Source organism: Myodes glareolus, chromosome 21, assembly GCF_982192425.1.
Source record: "Myodes glareolus chromosome 21, mMyoGla1.1, whole genome shotgun sequence".
In the NCBI taxonomy this organism is placed as follows: Eukaryota; Metazoa; Chordata; class Mammalia; order Rodentia; family Cricetidae; genus Myodes; species Myodes glareolus.
In genome coordinates, this window is record NC_142046.1 from 10,198,797 (window position 1) to 10,212,882 (window position 14,086).

A 14,086-nucleotide genomic window follows, 5' to 3' on the forward strand; every position below is an offset into this window, starting at 1 on the left:
AAGTAGCCTGAAATACTACGCCCACATTCCCAACAAATGGACTATGGGTATTTTCCTTTGTTTAAAAAAAAAAGAGGGAAATGGTGTGGGAGAATTGTCTGTACTCTGTCAATCATATTTTAATAAAACGCTGATTGGCCAGGCAGGCAGTATAGGCAGGAAAGCCAGACAGGAAGTAGAGGTGGAGCAAAGAGACTGGGAGTATTCTGGGAAGCAGGAAGCTCCCTCAGCAGTGCTGCCCAGACCACTGGAGAGGAAAGATGTAAGCTGCCCTGCTGGAAAAGGTACGGAGCCATGTGGCTAACGTAGATAAGGATAATGGGGTAACATAAGTTATAAGAGCTAATAAGTAGCCTGACCTAATGGGCCAATCAGCTTTATAACTTATAGAGATTTCTGTGTGATTGATTTTTCTCTTTGGGGCATGCCGGCTGTGGGGTACCGGGTGGGACAGAAACCCCAACAAGCCGGCCCTCATGCTACACCTCTGTGTCCTGAGAGTTGTCCTCCATCCCTCTGCAATGCTGGTTTATGAATGTCTATTCTGCTTCTTCCTACCTTCTCCATCCATTGTGTTTCTACTTCTTTAAGTCCAGTTTGGATGCTTCTTTTTCATTCCTGAACCTTCAAGACAAAATTAATTAAATGGTTCTGGTGCCAGATGAGGGACAAGGTCTTACTCACCTCCACTGGCCACACACTACATCCAGCCCTGGTCAGCTAATGTTTCATGGGACTTGATTGATTTGTCTTATATTTAAATTTGGATAATAATTTAAAGATAACTGCAAGTGAGTTTTTCTAAAAAATGAACATAAGCTTTATGCATGTTGTACCTCATTTCAAAGTCTCTTTTATAATGCAAGCAGGAACAATAAACAAGAGAACTATTTAGAGAGTAAATTTCATGGATACAAAAGTGCTTCCATCAGACATGGTCCCTGGTGTGTGGTCTTTGAAATGTTATCTGTGGCTAAAGCTATTAGCATTCCCTTGGGTTGGGTAAGCCAGCCAAAGCCAAAGCAACAAGGGGCCCGAGGGCAGCATCTCATCCCAGCGTCGGGATAAGACAGAATCTGGATTTTGCCATCTGTTTTTTTCTGGGCCTGTACTTTATTATTCTTATTCAGCAAGCCTAGGTTTTCTTCTACTCTGAAAACAACCACTTGAGCCATAGCCAATAGCTACCCAGGTCCCAATTCCTTTCAAAATAGTAGCCATATTCTTTGTTCCAGTTTCAAGATTCCAGAGAAATGCTGTGCTCAGCACCTGTGTGCTAAACCATACCTTGGTGTTAAGCCATACCTGGGTGCTAAGCCATATCTGAGTGTTAAGTTTCACCTGGGTACTAAGCTATACCTGGGGGCTAAACCATACCTGGGTGCTAAACCATACCTTGGTGCTAAGCCATACCTGGGTGCTAAACCATACCTTGGTGCTAAGCCATACCTGGGTGCTAAACCATACCTGAGTGCTAAGCCATACCTGGGTGCTAAGCCATACCTGAGTGCTAAGCCATACCTGGGTGCTAAGCCATATCTGGGTACTAAACCATACCTGAGTGCTAAGCCATACCTGGGTGCTAAGCCATACCTGAGTGCTAAGTCATACCTGTGTGCTAAACCACACCTGGGGACTAAACCATACCTGGGTGCTAAGCTATAGCTGGATGCTAAGCTACACCTGGGTACTAAACTATACCTGGGTGCTAAGATAAGTCCTCGGTGTACCTGTGGCCACTACACATGACTGACTATGCTTTGACAAAGAACTAAACTCTAGAGATGAGGAACAGCGATTAAAAAAAAATCAATCACAGTTTATAGAAATCACGAACTGTTCTTGAGAAACGAGCTTCAGAAAGATATGTAAGTGTAAACATCTATGAAACAATGGAGGTAAGGACAATGTACTTGAGAAGGCTTCTCTTCCCTTGTTGTCCCCTCCCCTTCCACTGCCACGTGGACCTCCACGCAGTCCTATCAATGCTGTCTTTTAACTCTTTCAATGAAATAACCCTCCTCACAATCTTCTTGCCTCAGACCGTACTTTATCAACTTTGGTCTAGACTGGCAACATCCTCCTATCTCAACACTTCTAGTCTCATCTTGCCTTTATCATCTACCCCTAAACGACCTCCAAATGACCCTTCTTACAAACATATAATTCTGCCACGTCCCTGTGTCAAGCTTCTCGATAGCGACAAGCTTCCTGGCACAGCTTCAAGGCCCTCCTTGGTCCGGACCAGCCTCCTCTGCTCTCACCAGGACTTCTCCCACCTCCCAGCACCCAGGTATGGCTTAGCACCCAGGTATGGCTCCCCACCTCCAGTCTTCTGAGGTGTCTGCCCTCTCTGTTCCCTCTCCCCAGGATGCCAGTCCTATCTCATCGTCTCTGCTTGCTGCTGTTGCTAACTCTTCAAGGTCCAGCTAAACATCCTTTCTCCTCTAAGGTCTCCACAAGGCAGCCATTTAATCTTCAATCTGTTCAGAGTCCATACCCTGGCTGACATGAGGAATTCCAGGGTGCCATGGGAGGGATGGGGTAAGAAGGAAGTGAAGAAAAGGAAAGGAAGGAAGGAGGGAGGGATGGAGGGACAAAAGGAGGGTAGGAAGGAGGGACGGGAGAGTGGGAACTGACAGAGGAAGCTTGGGATAACAAAGTTGGTTACAAGGCTTTTCTCCTCTGTTGCTGATGCACATGAACACATTATGGTTCCTCTTTGAACCCAGTTCTTTCCTTCATAAAATAAATCTATTCTATTTAATGCATGGGCTTTGGGAATGGAATGAAGAAGAGACCATGGAGGCATTTAGTTTGTTTCTATGCAAATGTTGATTATTGTGAATTGGACACTGTTAGCATGTAGTCTCCTATCCGCCTCAGTTCTTAGTGGAATGCTTTCATTGGTTGAAGTTCCTGCAGTGGGTGGGGCTTGGGGGAGAGAGGAGCATTTGACTGGCTGTGTTTCAGCAGCGACTGTTTCCTAGAATCCTGATTTGGGTGAGGTTGACATTAGAATTTATTCATATTGTAGTGTAATAATTAAACACGTTTGATGATATCATTCTGTTTGGATGCCTTTTGTACCTACTTCAGACCTTAGGTCCTGTTTTCCTCCTGATTCAAGTGAACACTGCAGACTAACCACAACTATGGGCTGTTATGAATCACTTAAACCCAGTCAAACATTTTCGATTGTCTTCTCTGTCGAACTTCTGGGTGAGTTTAACTGGCAGTGGCTGAGAACTGGCAGCACATCTTAGTATGAAGCCCTTTCCTTGTGTGCGCAGAGACCTGGGTTCAATCCCCAGCATCACCTTGTGTCTGGCCACAGTGGTTCGAAGCTGACATTACAGGGGACAATGGTGAAAAGCAGCCGCATCTCGCTTCCCATCTGTGTGGAGTGGGGCTTTCACAAAGCGCTGGAACCAGGACAGAAAGCGCACGGGAATCAGAAACGCAGAGGCACCAGTCCAGGCCTGCCGTGTCTTCCTTGTGTGGCAGACCAGGTTCAAGACACATGATTTTCTGAGAAACGGAACCATGTGGAACAGGTGTACAATGGCACTGGACAAGGGTACCCTTCTGTGTTGTAAGGAGGCCGCTTGTTGGTTCCTGGCTGCCCAGCCCTGAAATAATCACACAGAAACTATATTATTTAAATCACTGCTTGGCCCATTAGCTCTAGGTTCTTATTGGCTAACTCTTATATCTTAATTTAACCTTTAACCCATTTGTAGTAATCTGTGTATTGCCATGAGGCTGTGGCTTACCGGGTAAAGTCTCGTTGTCTGGTGTCTGTGTCCGTAGGGGCTACATGGCATCTCCCTGACTCCGCCCTTCTTTCTTCCAGCATTCAGCCTTGCTTTCCCTGTCTAACTAAGTTCTGCCCAGGTATAAGTCCAAAGCAGTTTCTTTAACCGTTAATGGTAATCACAGCACGCAGAAGGGAATCCCACATCACTTCTGCAGAGGCAGAGGGTCCAGCAGTCAGTGGAGCACCCAGACCTGAGCATCTCAGACCTGACCAGCTCTTCTCTACCCATAGATTCACAGACCAGAAAAGCTTGCCTGTTTTCTGTAACTACTTTGGAGCTAAATCAGAGAGCGAGAACCAGAGTGGGAGCTTTCTGCCCTTTCCACCACCCCTCACACACAGGCTGCAGTCTTGCCCACTGGGGACAAGGGTAACGCCCAGGGGTGACGTCAGTAAAACCTGCAGGTGAAGGTTGGCTCAGGCACAGCCACCTACCTCCAGGCAGTCTCCCGCCTCTGCTTGGTCCTCTCCTGTTGGTTCCCTAAACTTGCTGTTTCCCAACAAAGCATTGTAAGCCACTCTTCAGGCTATCACTCCCTGAGGTCCCCCGAGAGGTACGTCCTGTGTACGATGATAAAAACCTGGTGTGTTCTCTTGGGGATCAGCTTTTGTCACACGGATCTGGCCCAACTCCAAACTTCTGAGGATGGAGAGTTAGTTTTTTTTCTCAGTCCACCATGACTTGGGTGGATAGCAAACACACTGTGTTAAGGGAAAACAGCTGGACTTCCTACTCCCACGATTCCATGCACACGATTGTCGCAAAAAGGCAGCATCACAGGCTCAGAGGCTATCCTAATCACAGCCAGGCTGGTGAAGGGAAGGCTTGATTATGAGCTATGCTGTGACGAAACTGCTCTGTCTTGATTATGGTGTACTTCCTCCATCACATTATCTGCTAAAACTAACTGTACATTTCAATTTTATTTATTTATTCTTCTCTATGTGTGTGTGCACATATGTACACTTGCATCATGTATGTGCAAGTGCCTGAATGATCAGAGGACATCAGATCTCTTGGAAGTGGAGTTATAGGCTGCTGTGAGCTGCCTGATGTGGGTGCCAGGAACTGAACCGGGGTCCTCTGCTCTCACCCACTGAGCCACCTCTCCTGACTAAACTGCCTATTTAAAAGTTTAGCTGTATATAAAATAAAATAAAAATAAGTAGGTGTAGTGGGGACATGCCTATAAGTCTAGCCACTTAGAAGACTGACAAATCAAGAGGGTTATACGGACAGCCTGGGGACTTAGAGAGCCTTGGCTTCAAAATTAAGGAAAAAAGGGAAGGTGGGGAGGTGGAGAAGGGGAAGGTAGATGTGTCAGCCCAGTGGCTCAGTGGGTTCGTGGTTTAGTGGTAGAACACTTGCATAGTATAAGGCCCTGGGCTTAGTATTTAGTACCACCAAAAAAAGAAAACAGAAAAGCAAGCTGACAAGAGGGGGGAGAGAAGGAAAAGAGAGGAGAAGGGAGGAGAGAGGAGGAGAGGGTTGGAAGGTAAGGAGAGGGGACGGGAGAGGATGGTAGTGAGCAGAGGAGGGAAAGACAGGGGAGGGGAGGAGAAGAAACACAGGTAATTTGCGAATTATTGCCTAAATCAGTCACCACAGATTCCTAAGTCCTAGTTCTTAGAATCCATATTACCTTATAAGGCCAAAGGGAATTCTGCTGATGTGATGTAAGAAGAGTGTCCATGTGGACACACAGGCACCCCCACCCATGGAATTGCAGATATCCTTAGAAATGCGGGCAGAAGGAGATTTTCCTAAAGGAGAAAGCAATGTGAGACAGAGCCAAGAGACATATGAAGATTCTGGATTGCCGATCTTGGAACCAGATGGAGGGCGGAGCCACGTGCCCAGAAATGTTGGGAACACAAAGCTACAAGCTGCAAAACTTGAGGGACATGGTCTCTTCCAGACCCATCAGAGGAACTCAGAGCAGTGAGACTTCTGACCTCAGGAACCTTGACATGCCTGGGTTATTTTAAGCCTAATTTGTGGAAATTTGGTAAATGTGTGCTTCCTCAGAAGGGATTGTACTGTTTTGAGTTTGGGTGTGGTCTGGTCCGTGCCTGTAACCCCAGCATTAGTTCAAGGCCAATGTGGGCTCTGTGGAGAGACCCTATCTTTAAAAATAGAGAGGGCAGAGCAAAAGAGCAAATACATAGGTTGTCTATCTTATATATTATCTATCTATCTATCTATCTATCTATCTATCTATCTATCTATCTATCTATCTATCTACCTGTCTGTCTGTCTATCCATCCATTTGTCTTTCTATCATCTGTCTTTCTGTCTATCATCTGTCTGTCTATCCAACTATCTATCTATATCTATCTGTCATCTATCTATATCTGTCTATCTGTCTATCCTGTCTGTCTATCTGTCATCTGTCTGTCATCTCTCTCTCTGTCTATCTGTCTGTCTGTCTATCTATCTGTCTGTCTATCTGTCATCTCTCTATACCTGTCTGTATGTCTGTCTATCTGACAGATTCTCACTATGCAGCCCTGCCCGGCTGGAATTCTACTTTGTGGACAAGGCTGACCTGGAACTCAGTTCGGTCATCCTCTGCCTCTGAGAGCTGGGGTTAAAGGAGGTGAAGGGATGCCTGTTACTTTTAAAAATGAGGACAAGATTCCCAGAGGCCTTATAGCACAGTGTCCTCATATCTCAGTGCCTATTCCCGAACCAACCACTGCCAGGCAATGGCGGCACACACCTCTAATCTCAGCATTCGGGAGGCAGAGGCGGGTGGAACTCTGTAAGGCCAACCTGGACTACAGAGAGAGTTCTGAAACAGCCAGGGCTGTTACACAGAGAAACCCTGTCTCAAAAAGTAAACAAACAAAACAAAACAAAACAAAAATCAGGCTTCCTTGCCCTTGCAGAAAACCGGGCCCTTGTGTTTGGAGCCCCTAGTCTAGACCCTGAACTGTGTCAGAATCCTAAGAAGGGAGAAGAAAGGTCCACTCTGGGGCTGGGAATCAACAGCACCTACCTCAAAAGTTATTTGCAGGGGGAAAAGTAATTTCTCATTTTAACAAATGGTTTATATGCGTGGGAAAACGTTTGAGGGGAGCCATCTGCCTCAGTTTACCAGATCTACCCTCTTCTTTCCCTCTCTTTGCAGGGGAGACAGAAGCCAGCTGAATACTTGTGAGTGACTCACCACTGGTAAGTGCAGCCCTGAGACACAGCCACCCCCCAGGTGGTCACCCCACTGCAACAGCTCAAAGAAAAGGCTTGGTTTGTTTTCCTTTGTTAGCCTTTCTGACACATCATCCTACAATTTCAGAATTGTAAAATAATTGTAAATAATGCTAATTGCGATGAGTAATAATTCAAATGTTCATTTACTGGGCATTTCCTAGGACCTGTGTACTATCACATTTATCCTTAGGCCTTCTCAGTGAGGGTGTGCCATTCTCATGCCTCCCTGATGGGCTCTGAACACCAGGGGACAGGGTGGGCTGTGCCAGGTAAACACTCAACTAAGAGTTTGTCTTGTTTGTCCATATGGGAAGGGCTCCCCTCTCCCGAAAACTCATCTCAGAAGAAATGTCACCGTCACCATCTCAAGGTTTTCCATTCATCATCATTAATGCCTCTGAGTAGAATTTGATTTTTTTTAATCTTTAAAAAGACCCTTTTCTGTTTATCTGTTTGGGGATCGATCCCAGGACTTTGCACATACCAAACACACACGCTTGTGCATTGAGCCCCACCGCAGCTCACTTCTTCCCATCTCCTGATAGTGTATCCCTCTCCAAATCCATTGGTAGCCAAGCTGAGTAGTATCTTTGGTTCTGCTTGCTTTTTCTCTAGTTGATTTATTTTGTATTGTTATTATGTGCAGCCGGTGATGTGATACATGGTAGAACTTTCCTGTTTCCGTGAACTTTTCAGTTGGGATTTGGGGATAGAATGAAAACTGTCTCTGGGTGCTGAGCAGTGAAGAGAAAGAAGCCTGCTTTCTGTTTCCATGCTCTGCGGTTTCCCACAGCTCTGCATTTCCAGATGACTAAATGATTCCTTAGCGGGAGCCATATTTAGAGGCATAGCTGCCCGATTTGGAAGTCTTTGCAAGTGAATTCTTATGTGCAGTCAACAACTTTCTGCACACACGCATGCACACACAACCGCACCACATAAATCACACACCCATGCTTCAACACCATTGTTTGGGAGTACAGATCCTAATCTCCCATTTTTGGAAGGAACTGACCCCCCCCTCAATCAGATCGCAGAAAGATTGTCATTGATGCCATGGTGAAAGGAGAGAACTGACTCCGCTAAGTTGTCCCTTGATCTCCACGCATGCACTGCGGCACACCAACACACACACAATGCACATGCACACAAAATGAATAAATGTAATTAACAAATAAAAAAGAGTTTGTACCTTGAAAGACACTGCAGCCGATCAGAAGATGTGATCACACAATCTTCTAAGAGACGCTTGGGAGCTTTTGCTTGGGAGCTTTTGCCTGGGCTATGCTGTTTCTGTCTCCTCCAAGGTCTTGTTTCAAGTTTCCTTTGACCTCAGTGTTACAGTTTCACGTCTGAGTTCTGAGGGCACCCACTGCAGTTACAGGTCCATATGCTCCTGGACAAAGGATTGCACCAAGGGCATGCGGTAAGGTTGTGCAATTAGAGACATTTGGGTGTGTGGGAATTGCTACCCCGAGTTATATTTCCCTGCCCCCATTTGAGATGCTTATCTGCAAAGAATCATAACGTCCCTCTGCTCCTGGAGTTGGATGAGGAAGTTTGAGTGCACATGATTATTCCTTGATCCCTGCTGGGGTCAGGTGACAGTCCCTACTGGGGACAGGTGAAGGTGGAGTGCACGTGATCAGTCCTTGACCCCTACTGGGGTCAAGTGAGAGTCCCTCCTTGGGTCAGGTGACAGTCCCTTCGCAGCCCCCTCCCCATTTGGTGCCATGGTATAAAAGCTAGCCCAAGCAGAACAATAAACAAGCTGCTGTTTCACCTCAACCTCGTGCTCTGTGGATTTCATTCAACCTGGACACCCTCCGCCGAGACTCGTGGTTCCAGACCGTGCTGGCGCGGTATGGGTGGGGTGTAACAGCATTAGGCTTTCATGCCCTTGTTCAGTAGGCAGAGACAGGGGATCTCTGTGAGTTCAAGGCCAGCCTGGTCTTCCTAAGGAGTCAGCACAGCCACAGCTTCACAGAAAGAGCAGCAACAACAAAAAATAGGCATTTATTAAGGAAGATACAGCCACTCAAGAACGGGGGGAAGCATCAGGCCGTAAGACTCAGGACACTTGCACGGATCACTTGTTCTGCACTCAGCTCCCATGTTTGTGCAGCACAGCTCTCCGTGAGCGTGCGTTGTTGCACAGCCCAAGTAGAGAAGCATTTCCAGTCTCCTGCCAAGTGGCTGTTTTCCCCCTCCCTCCCTTCTTTCCTCCCTCTCTTCATTTGTCTCCAGTGTGTGGGGGTCAGGGTGGGTGTGCTCGGCACACCTGTGGAGGTCAGAGGTTTTCATGTTTCTGCTACTGCACAGTTTAAGCAAGCCTCCAGTCATTTTTCTGCCTTGTCTCCCATCTGGAGTGCTGGGATTACAGATGTGAGCCACCACATCTGGAGGCTTTTCCATGTGATCTTCCTGATTTGCAGCTGGCTTCTATCACATGTCCCTACTCTCTGACACGGGGGTGGGAGGCAACTGCTCATGCTCTTCCCTGGGTCAACACCCTACATGAAAATCTCTCTGCTGTTCTTTTTCCAGGAACAGCAGGGGGGCAGATATTGCTCAGAGCCGCCCAGCAGCTTCCTTACCCAAAGTGACAGGATTTAGAGCTCAGGGCAAGGTAAGCATCTTGCAGCCTCTTTTCCATTAGGCATGGTGAGGAGAGACACGGGCCAATGGAAAGCAGCAAAGGGGACACAGGGTGGCTCTGAACAACCTCCCTCAGGAGAAAGTATCTTTGTCCTCTTCATCCCTCCCTCCACCCTGCAGCCTCAAGTCTCCTTGTTTTGTTTTTGTTTGTTTGTTTGTTTGTTTGTTTGTTTCGAAACAGGATTTCTCTGTTGCTTTGGAGCCTGTCCTGGAACTCACTCTCTAGACCAGGCTGGCATCAAACTCACAGTGATCCACCTGTCTCTGCCTCCTGAGTGCTGGGATTAAAGGAGTGTGCCACCACAGCCCGGCTGAGGCGTGTTTTTAATACACAAGGCTGATGTCATGTAGAGCAGGGTGAAAAGAAAACCAATGTCCTTGGCATGCTGGACCAGTGTCCTGGCCTGGACTGCTCACCCAGGCTTCTTTAAAAGAAGGAAATTTCTGGCTTGTTTAAAGCTCTACTCTTTGGGGTTTACTTTTGTTTGATTTAAATTGAAATTGAAATTGATTTAAATTTAAATTCAAACTTTGGCACTGCAATTGTTTCCAGAACCAAGAGGTAGAATTGCCCAGAGTCACACTCAATAACCCACCTGCTGAGTCTGCTAACCTAAGACTCTGGACTCTGGTAACTGCAGGTTTGGGGACTTCTTTTGTTAACCTGTTATGCTGCAACAAGCTTCCCCCAACTTGGTGGTTTAACATGCTTCCTCCTTCTCCTTCTCCCCTTCTCCCCCTCCTCCTCCTCCTCCCCTTCTCCTTCTCCTTCTCCTTCTCCTTCTCCTTCTTCTTCTTCTTTTTTTTGGCGGGTGGGGGTGGATGGGAGTAGGTGTGGGTGGGGGGAAGTGTTCAGGGCTCTGGGAGGAAGAGGAAGTTGCCTGCTTTGTCAACTCAGAGCCCAACCAAACTCCTTTCCCACTACAGAGTCTTGGTTATGAAGTCTCAGGTGAACTCACAGTCAGGTCAGAGGAAACAAAGCAAATCTCAACATGAAAAGATAAGAAAGTTACAACCCTCTTCACTCTATCACCAAGTCCTTGAGAGAAAAGCTGCTACCTAGAGATGCAGCCATGTTTGATGTGTCTACTGGCTACTTTGTCTCCTAGGGTCACAAAGCAACCATTTAAAGCAGGAGACTCTATCAGTTACTTTCTGTTGTTGTGACCAAAACACCACGACCAAAGCAATTTATAGAGCTGATTTTAACTGGTACTTCCGGAGGGACACGAGTCCATCGGGATGGGAGGCATGGCAGCCAGGAGCATAGCCCCTGAAGCAGGGAGCTGAGAGCCCACATCTGAAGCTGCAAGCACAGAGCAGAGAGAACAAACTGAAGTGGTGGAGGCTTTTCAACCTCAAAGCCTACCCCTAGGGACTTCCTCCTTCAGCAGAGCTGCACCCCAAACCAAACAGCTACCTGACTGAGGACTACGTGTTCAAATGATGATGGCGTTTGGTATCCAAAGCACCGCAGAGGCCAAGATGGTGGCACAATTATCATCCCGGTACCTGAAGGACTGGAGATCATGAGCTCAGGCTGATCTGGGATACATGATGACTGTCTCAAAAAACAAACATGGGGGCCAGTGAGATGGGTCAGCTGGTGTTTGCCGCTTAAGTCCGAGCACCAGAGTTCATTCCCAGGAAGTCACATAGAGATGGGCGACTCCACAACATGGTCCTGTGACCTTTCCATGTACTCTGAGGTGTGTGTGTGCCTCTCAGCGCAGTCATATAATAACAATAATAACAATAAATTAAAAAGACTAACCTTGCCATGGAGCTGTGAAATCCAGGCCTACACAGAGTTCTTCCAGTCTGGTGCACACACGGACACCCCCACCCACCTTCTATCACTCGGCTAAGATGACAGTATTTGCTTAGTTTTAGGGAACTGCTGGGTCGCATCAAATGTATCAGACACACACAAACAAGCTGAAGACTAGATCATGTGTTGTGTTCTTACTGCAACAAATAAAACAACTATATTGGAGTCTGTTTCTAACCTAATGCGCTTTCTCCACCACAGATAGGCATGGAACTCAGGGGAGCCGGACCAGGAGACTCCTGATTTGGCGTCTCATGGATGCTGATGGGTCCTGTGTTGAGGAGGAATGAAAGCATGCTTCCCTTTGTCCTTAGAGACGGGGATGTGAGCTCCCTGAACACAGCACGGATGCTACAATGCTTACAGAGACCTGAGGGGACACTGCAGGTTGTCACAGCAGGCAGGGTAGCAAACCACCAAGGGGCGATAATGAAAACTGTTTGTTTAGATTGACTGAATCAACCTGGGTCAAGACTTCAGGGAGCTTGATGCCAGGCGGTTCACTGCCAGCATATTTAAACAAGTACAGTTTGGAAAGAAGGTTCTGGTGTAATACAATCCCCAGTGCACGAGGAAGTGTAGTTGCATTGAAACTCGACTCAGGGTGCATATCCTATCTTCCAAGAAGACGGGTTCTAGCTTAAAGACCTTAGGACGGGGATGGTCTTGGTGATACAGAGAGAGTAGAGGTCATTTGGGATATTAGCCACCTTTGGTCCTGGCTGTGGGAACCTGGGGAGCCCTTCGCTGCAAGGGTCATTTAGATTACTGGCCACCTCCAGTCCTGGTTTTGGCAGCTTGATACGGCCTGGCCCAACAGGTATTGCACACCACCAGGCTGTTAATCGCTTCACCATTTGAGAATATGGTGTTTAATAAGAAGCTTTTTATGATAGAGAGGCGTGCCAGTTCCTGGCAGCAGCCCTGTCTTCTCCACAAAGGTGGATGGCCACAGAACTTCCACCTGGAGACTTGCCTTAAATGTGGCAAACCAGCCACACAACAGACCACTGCCAAGACCCTTCCCAGACTGGACAACAAGACATTGGGGGATCAATTACTGCACATTACCAAGTCATGGTAGGGTCATTCTCCCACAGTTCCCCCCACGGGAAAGTCTGTCAGATCTGGGCTTGGCAGCTGAAGACAGTTACTGCTTGGGGACACTGGTCCTCCAAAGGCTACGGAGAGAGCCGAGACTGCCTAGGCAGTTGGAAAGCTGCCTCCCTTCCTCTGATTTGCTTACCCCTCTCAGATCTGATGGCGTTTGATGACTAGGGTTCTGATAGCCTTACCAGTTTAACACCTCCCCCCTGACACCCCAAGACTACAACCACTTTGGTAGCTCATTAGTTATTAAGTCTCCTGTTAAAAGTACAGACATGTATGTCTCATCGGGCTAAAACCCGACCCTAGGAAAAATGTTCATGCCTTTTAACCCAAAGCCATAACTTTTTTACTGTGGCACCAAGAAGTATATCTGTTCTAATTGTTTCATACATACCTACAGGTTCCTGGGGAAAGTTCTGCTACTGTGTCAAGAAATCTGTCCTGATGGAAACTAATATCAGTTTCCAGAACCCCCTTTTGACCCCACCTACTTCTGAGTATATTTTGCAGGTTCACTCTTCCTACCTGGACCAAGGCCAAACCACAGAGAACCCTCCAGATACACCAGCCCCTGCACCATTTCTGAGGATATCAACCAGGCAAATACTGGCAGGTTAACTTCACCCATATGCCCACTCCTAAAAACTCCATTATCTCCTAACTTGTTGATACTTTTACAGGATGGACAGATGCCCTGTGCTCGGCCTCGCCTGCAAGAACCACGCGGGACACAGGATCCTACTGCAGAAATAGCTTTAATGCCCCTTGGGAGAGCGAGCATCAGCCAACATGGCGGAGACCCAGATAAGATGGAACCCATCCCTTATATAGGAAACAGACCCTGCTTCGGACGTGTCACTCTTGGATTGGTCAATTGTCCATAATCCCAGGTGAATGCCTCGGGAGTAGGCGGGGACAGTAGTGGAAAAATACCAACACGTGTGAGCTTTCTAGCTCACCTGGCAGTGCAGCGCCATCTATGGTGGAGAGTGTGGTTGCGGCCTTCTACATCTCCCCCTAATTTTACTTCTTTGCAGAAAGGCAACTCCCTCGGAAGGTAAAGATAGAGGTCGCACTTCCCAAAATAGAAACATTAAAATGGGCTTACACGGAATCTGCCCCTAGGCTCATGACACCTGGAACTTATCCGGCCTGCCCTCTGCCATTTTTCTGGGAAAGGGAACATACGGCAGGAAACCCTTATGCAGGGCGACTTATCTCTCAGAGAGGGCCATTCTCTGTGCGATGCTTTTCAGCTCCACAACCTTCAGGGCTAGCTAAGCCAAGCACTCCACCCTGTGCCATGGACCACAGTCCTAGGGGTGCAGGAGCTGGTTGGTTTAAACCTTACTGCTTTAACATAGATAACCACATTATCAGTAGAGGCTCCCTGTTCTAGGGCAGCCAGCGCTGTGCAAAAACCACTTTGTCCCTAAGACTTTGGGATTTGAGT

The 14,086-nt window shown here is 47.3% G+C and overlaps 1 long non-coding RNA gene across 2 annotated transcripts; it reads right to left on the reverse strand.

The window, feature by feature from the left end:
- Nucleotides 1-2,472: 2,472 nt before the first annotated feature.
- On the reverse strand, nucleotides 2,473-8,544 carry LOC125399005 (uncharacterized). Of its 2 annotated transcripts, none has more exons than XR_007231579.3 (4): nucleotides 8,227-8,543; nucleotides 5,464-5,584; nucleotides 4,256-4,460; nucleotides 2,473-3,632 (listed from the first exon to the last, which is right to left on the reverse strand). It is a non-coding gene; the product is annotated as an uncharacterized LOC125399005 (long non-coding RNA). The 2 variants fall into 2 exon arrangements; XR_015735884.1 differs by lacking the exon at nucleotides 2,473-3,632 and adding an exon at nucleotides 3,784-3,969 and having other exon boundaries at nucleotides 8,227-8,544.
- Between the last annotated feature and the right edge of the window lie 5,542 nt (nucleotides 8,545-14,086).